This window comes from Cotesia glomerata, linkage group LG7 (assembly GCF_020080835.1).
Source record: "Cotesia glomerata isolate CgM1 linkage group LG7, MPM_Cglom_v2.3, whole genome shotgun sequence".
NCBI lineage: Eukaryota > Metazoa > Arthropoda > Insecta > Hymenoptera > Braconidae > Cotesia > Cotesia glomerata.
The window spans coordinates 2,619,250-2,627,161 of NC_058164.1; positions in this window are offsets into that span (position 1 = coordinate 2,619,250).

Below are 7,912 nucleotides of genomic sequence, written 5' to 3' on the forward strand. Positions count from 1 at the left end.
ATATTTTTCTTCCTAATTATTTCCTTGAGCGAAAAAAAAATTTTTTTTGACAAAAGAAATTTCACTAATTCCAACTAAATTAATTCTCTTGCTTTAAGAAATACGTATTTTAATCCAAGAAAATTTATTTAAGTCAAGAAAATCTTGTTGTTTTGAGAAAATTCAGCCTCTTGCTCCAAAAAATTTAGTTCTTGATAAAAGTAAATTTTCTTGTCTTGAGAAAATTTCTCTCTTGCTCCAAAAAATTAAATATAAAGATAGAAGGAAATTTTCATTAATATTTTTATTGATTAGCACGTCAAATGGGAAGATCAAATAATATTGAATCATTTTTTTTCATTCAATATGTATAATTGCACGCTAAAATAATATAAAATGGCTATCAAATATTCAAGAAAAAAATTTTCTCCAAGTGAGAAAATTTTTTCTTAGCTGAAGTAGGTGGCGCTGCTTCCCTAAAGTATCTAAAAATCTTGATCAATTATAAAAATTTATTGTATCAAGTATTTATGATAATTTTAATTAAGAAAAAATTACTTCCACCAAGAATAGAATTTCTTGAAAAATTTTTACTTCGGCCAACACAACTTCGGTCTTCCTTCAGGCACCCGAAAATTTTCTTGAGCCAAGAATTTTGTTCTCCAGTCAAGAAACTTTTCTTTCCGTGCATTTGACTGTAATTGTTTTAATTCAATTGAATTTTTAATGTACAAAAAATTAAAAATTTTTCAATCGTAAAAATCGCTCATACATGCATTATGAGTCGTGCAATTTTATAGCCATGCTGAGTTTGTCACTTAATAATTTACATTTCTCATCGAAAGTCTCTAATTTAGAATTTCATTATCGCAGTATCGATTTTTAAAATTGCATTCTCAGCTATACGAACTTAATATAGCTTCAGTTTGAAAACATATACTTTTTAAAAATATTTATAATATAGTTTCATAGAATATTAGCACCCGACAACACCAGCCGACAAGAATACTGTAGAAAATAACTCTTTGAACCCGCATACAATAATTTCCCTTGAATTTCAAGGTAATTTAAATTAACAAGTTCTTCAGAGGTTTCAAGCATTGTTATTACTAAATTATGTAACCGTATTGTTTTAAATATCCCAACAAAATAATTACTATTTTTAACTTCCCGCCTTTATTTATTTTATTTATTTATTTATTTAATTTGAATGCCAAGGCAATGGCCGAATGGCAAAAGTACAAAAATATAAGAATATAAAGTACATGTAAGAGTATAAACGTCTTTAAATAAATATTGTAACAATATTAAGATTTTGCTTACAAATATTGAAAACAATCAAAAGATCTAAAAAATATCATCAGTTTTTTACAATCAAAAGAAATATATAAGGTGAAATAAACGTAAGCAAGAAATTTCTTAAAGTTCCAGTTTTAGCTGAAGAGAAGGCAAGAAGTTTTTAAAGTGGGTATCATACTAGGTTTAGATCTAAATTTATAGTTTATAGCACTCCAATTTTTTGATGATTTGAATCATCATCGGTGAAGCCGGGACTCAAGTTCTCCTTAAGCTCAAGGTCATGGAAGAATTTGTAGGCTTTTGTCTTGAAAGTATCTATGCTAAGTGCATTTGTGACATCAGGTGGTAATTCTCTCCAGAGGCGTATCGATGAAATCAGCAATGAATGTTCGTAGACGGTAGTTGAGAAATTAGGAATTTTAAATGTGATATTGTTCTGTTTGGCAGCCACTCTCTCAGAACGTCTAATATCTGGTGACTCTTCGAATTTCAATTTTCCACTAAAAGGAAGTTATTGATTTCGGTCCGATTTTTTCAATCGAATTCATTACAGTATATCTTTCTTTATTAATAAAAAAACTTAATGATTTTTCAAGCATGTGCGTAAATTAAATACATTTTTAATTGATTGTTAGTGAACATCGTTGAGTTCATTAATTTAAATTTAAATTTACAATAAAATAATGTTCCGATTATTTTAATTAAAAGACAGTAAAAAAAGTAAACCGGATTGATATCAAAGCGCTGACGTTGAATTTGATATTGTGTAATGTTATTGATAACTAACAGAGTCCTTTGAGTCACATGACATTTTTGCGGTAAAAAGGAAACTCACGTGGCTTCGAATAAAAGGGAAAAAAACTTCAAAGTAATTCAAAGTGTGGGTGTTGATGAATGAGATATTGAATATTATTTTATCACTTTCTTCATGCATGACTATTGTATTCAATTGGTCAACAGTAGAAACATAAAAGTAACGATTCGAAGTAAAAAAATGTCTTATTTTATTACATTATTTCATGCTCATTTTATTATTTGTCATAACTTATACTTGCCGTAAGATGGACGGTGTGGCTTAATGTATATAGAATAAGCGAAAGGAAATTTAGTATAGACCGGATAGCTCAAATGGTAGAGTAGCCGACATGTCTTCGGAAGGTTCTGGGTTCGAATCCCAGTCTGAGCTATCTAATAATTTTTTCTCGCATATTCTATAAACTCACATTAAGATGATCCTCTCCACATTCCTTTCTCAATCCTTTCCTACCAATATCCTGTCACGTGAATGTGGAACGCTTCACGTAATAATTACCGTAACTCCTATTCTTTCCCGCTTCACAGCATTACTTATATTTGTAAAAATGTGGAACGCTTCACATAAAGTTAAGGTCATAAAAAAAATTTATACTCAAATTTTTTTATGTGCTTTGAAATTCGATCCCTACTGATGCATTTTTATGGTCAATTTTTTTCTAAAATAAAATAAAATAAAATTTTTTTTTTTATATTATCTACAACCATTTACTCACTTTCCAAAAATAGTTATTATAGGGGTAGTTGCACAGTAATTAATTCATTGTTTATGAGTACAGTGTTCTTAGTGATTCTTATCTCGATCAATAATTAAATAAAAAAATTTTTTCAAATTATTTATTAATAATATATAAGTAAATAACCAGAACTTCTTGAATCATGACCACACAAAATTTTATTGAACCTTACTTGAAAGAAATAGTATATTACATACCTAGGCCAGTAAAATAAGAAAAGTCTCAGATCACATGTAATTGTTGGCCGAGGCGAAGCCGAGGTTGACAAACATGTGATCTGAGGCTTTCTTATTTACTGGCCAAGGTGTGTATACTATTTTTCTGCTCGACGTAGCCGGAATGTGGCAACTTTGTTTAGCGCAGCGGCCAGAAAGTTGCCACTTTCCGGCCGGAGGGCAGAAAAAAAACTTTTTGTGGCCTCGAATAATTCGGAATAAATAGAACGAATATTTTATGTTTATGATCCACCCAGTTAGCAGATAAAAAACAAGCGTCATATGAAAAATTAACAAAAGTTACTCACCTGTATCACCTTAAATTTCCAATGTGACTTACGGCCTCTTAAATTTCAATAAATTTAATTTATTTTTTTCAACAAAAATAACTTTATTCATCACTGCATAAAATCAATTTTACATTAAACTTTTGACATTAGAGCTTAATTGAAATTCAAAATTACACTAATTAAAAAAATAAGCCCATAAGTTTCCAGTAATATTCCGTCCGTTTATGAACTAATTGAGTACACGGAAAAAAATTTCTGGGAAAATTTACGATACAACTATTGTAAAGCTGGACTATACTTTTATTACTATTAATTTTCAAATATTTTAGAAGAAATTTTACTATTTATTCACGAAATTTTACAAATTACTATTGTAAAAAGTAAGAGATTAAAATTTCCAGTGCTACCTCTGTATCTTTCCAATAGAACTATAACAAATTTTACAATAGTTGAATTGGAATGTTTCTTAATTAGTGTGAGCGATGGCCGTGCACAGCGCTAGACTATGAGTTTATGTAAATGTTAAAGGACGTGGGTTCTAGTTTACCTCGGATAGCGTAGAGGGAGAACCTCTGCAGTCTCTGGCTGCCGACAAAAAGTTCTGGGTTTCGATTCCCGGATAGGACGAAAATTCCGATCTTTTTCTCGGTTACTGTATAAGTACCAATTAGTCCAACCTCCTATCTCTCTCCCTCTCTAAAATTTCTTTTAAAAAAACCGACTGTCAATTTTTACAATAGTTGAATTGTAAAGTTTACAAACACAGAGAAAAAAAGAATTATTTGTCTCAAATAAATCAATTTATTTGAGTCGTATTTTTAAATATTTCTTTATGACAACCATATATATTTTGGTACAAGTAAATATAACAGTTGACTCGAATTATTTTATTATTTGTCAGAAATATATCATTTATTTGTGGTGAAGATGCTAAGTTTGTCCGAAATAACGATATCTTTGGCATTAAAACTCTCAACTACTGCTCTCATGACGTCACTTGAACGTTGAAAACAAAACTTGAATGTTTTGATTGCAACTTAAGCTACATCGACGTTTCAAAAAATAGTTTATTTGCATATATAATAGTGTTTGCATAATTAATATTAATTAATAACTATTATAACTAATAAATATTATATTTTACGAAAACAAATCTAAATTATCCTTAACCTACAATTAACACTTTCATTATTAAATACAATTAAATATTGCATTATTCAACTAAAAGAATAAAAAATCATTTTTTTTTTTTCATTTTAAAGCCATTATAATTTCTGAAAATTGATAAAAATAATTTAGCAGATATTTAATAATTTGTAGAACTTTTGTTAATAAATAAATTATGGCAAAAAAAATAAGAGAAGAAAATTGACATGTAGAAATTTTTAAAAATTAAAAATGCAATTTTTAAAAAATAATTTTTTAGAATTAATTTATTTGTTAAATAAAATTAAAAATTGGTCAAGTGACTGCTAACTTTAATGTTACAATAAATTTTAAAAGTTCATTATTGTCGTCAACTATGATTTATTTACCACAAATAAACCATATTTTTTACCATGAATAAACTATTATTTATTTGACGCAACTAAATCGCTCAAATATATTATATATTTACCAGAAATAAATATTTATTTGGCCATATCCAACTATCTTATATATTTGGCTCAAATAAATCTTATTTCGATCAAATATTTCTTTTTTTCTATGCATATTGTATAATTTGCTCTATATTATTCGACTTTTTAAGTTTCTTGCTAGCCTTGTTTGTTGGATAAAATTTACAATAGTAGATCGTAAAAATTACTAAATGAAAAGTATAGTCCACCGTTACTATTCAATTTAATAAAAATTACAATAGTGAAATAGTAAAAATTCCTTCATTTTTTTTTTTCCGTGTAAATTAGAGAAAAGCCGTTGATACAAAAGCGCGTCAGCATCAGTTTATTTTAAATGCAAAACACGTGAATTGTTTGTTCTTCATGATGTTATTTGATTGGTCTTCTTTCAACTTGTAACTTTTACTTCTTTACACTTTTCATTTCATCACGGTTAACTTAACTTCTTAACTGGTGTTCCACTTCTCGCAAACGCATCAATAGAACAGAAGGAAAACAACCAAAGAGTGACTTAAGTAAAAGCTAAAAATAAAAATCATTATTTTAAAAGTTGGGTAAAATTGTCAATTCCTCAATTTTTTTAATTTTCATTATTTTTTAAAGTTAAAAATCGAACCCTATCTCACTCAAATTATGAAAATTAAAGAAATTGACGTATCATATTGATACAGAATATAAAAAAAATATTGAAAAATTATTGCGTTAATTCTAAATTTTTTTTTGAACGTAAAAATTGACAAATTTTTCGAAAATTCTTAAAAATGTTTAGATTTTTATGTTTTCTGAAAAAAAAATAAATCGCACTGTACAAACTAATTTTTAAATAATTTCAACAAAAAACGATAAATTATGCCTTATCTTTGCTTCGAAATTAAAAAATTTTTATTTTTAACAAAAAATAAAATGTAAAAAAAAGTTGAATACATTAATTTTTTGAATTTTTATTAACAATGCAATGACTATTGATAAAAGTTATTTATAAAATGACAAAAGAGGTATTTATTTTATGATAACATTTTACCATTTTATTCTATATTTTTATCTTCTGCGTTCCATGAAATTTATTTGTCACAGTTACGACCTAGAGCAATGTTAGTTTTTGTGATCTCTCGAGGCATCAACTGGTCACTGAAATAATTAAAATTTTCAATAATAATAAATAATAATTTTATTAAATATTTTCTCAATAGTTATTTATACATAAATGATATAATTTTTATACGCGAAACAAATATTATATTATTTATTTATGCATTGAAAATTATTTCCCATCACAGCACATTTTAATAATCAATAAATAATAACAGTAAGCTCATTTTTATTTATCGAAATTAAAAAAAAATTAAGTTTAAAGGTGTGTATTATTTTATAATCGAGCATTGATTTATAAATGTAATAAGATAGTAAAGTATAAAAATTTTCTAATAACTTGAAAACTCTTGAAATTGTGTTTAGTTTCTTGTGCATCACAAATGAAGACGGGACCCTCATATCCTAAGGAAGAGTAATTCCCATTCCACCTTAAGTTTGCAGTTGATTGAACTTTATTCTCGCTCTCGGATGTTGAAGGGAAATGTCATAAATATCAACGCGTATCACATGAGTTATACTTTTTTAATCAAGACTTTTCAAATTTATTTCAAAACCATAGAAGAGACCAAGTACATAATTTACTGTCATTTTCTCTTGAATTATTTTTATCGCTTTAATTTTTTCACTGTATAATGTTTATCTAGTGTGCAACAAAAAGTGTCAGTGTAACAGAAGCTGATTGTCTCATTTTTATTTAATATCTTTTACTTTTGTTAGTTTTTTTTCAAAACTTTTATTTCATAACTTCTCATTTTCCGCAATGTTACAGTTTGACGTCGAGAAACGTGAACTACGTGATGACACACTCGATTTATAGTCAGAGTAATGTCGACAAATTCGAATTTAGTTTCACACATAAAATATTTATTAAATTTTATAATTTTGTTTTAATATATAAGTCGTTTTTTTAAATTAAATTAATATCCAGTTGAACATTGATTAAAAATTAGTAACATCAGTGTTGAAATCCTAAATTAATTAACTGTTAATAAATGATTTTTTAACATCATAGAATTTAATAAATATTTAGTAGTAAGGTAAAAGCCCCAATATATGATTATGTACCAGTATATGATCACTCCATGTATTTGTATACCTATATTTGTGAATATAGATATACAAATACATGGGGTGATCATCTATTGGGGCTTTTACCTTAGTTATTAAATTATTTATTAAATACGATTTATTAAATGCTAATAAATATTTGATAACAGTTAACAAATATTTATTAAAAGTTAATAATTAATTTATTAAGTACAATTTATTGACCGTTAATAAATATTTATTGATGGTTAATGAATATTTGTTAACTGTTAACAAATATTTATTTAAAATAAAAAGTAAAGATAGCAATTTTCTTTTGACACTTTTTATAACCCTACTAGCTGTTACTCGCCTGCTCCGCTGGGCGCTTTATAGAATTGCATTTTTAGATCTAGACTTGAAATTTAATTAGAGTATTGTTTTGACTGGCACAGATTACCAATTCTATCGAATTGGCATGCACCTTTTATCCATGTAATTATTCTAGCTAATATTCATTGTAACTTTCAATGTGCAATCATTATAACATTCCCGTGTCTTTCTTACAAAAATGAATAATAATTGATATGAAAAAAAAAATTTGTTATGAGCATTGAAAATTTCAGCTAAAGAAATTGCAGGTCTCATAAGTGAAGAAATCTGCCTAGTATATAAACATAACCAATAGAATTAAAAAATTTATTTTAAACAAATGACATTCAAATAGAATAAATTTAGTTACAATAAAAATTCATTATTTCTAAGTCAAAAAAATATCGATTCCGGATAAGTAATTACCACCATATCATATACTAAAACCTTCTCTGAAACACGCTGCATCT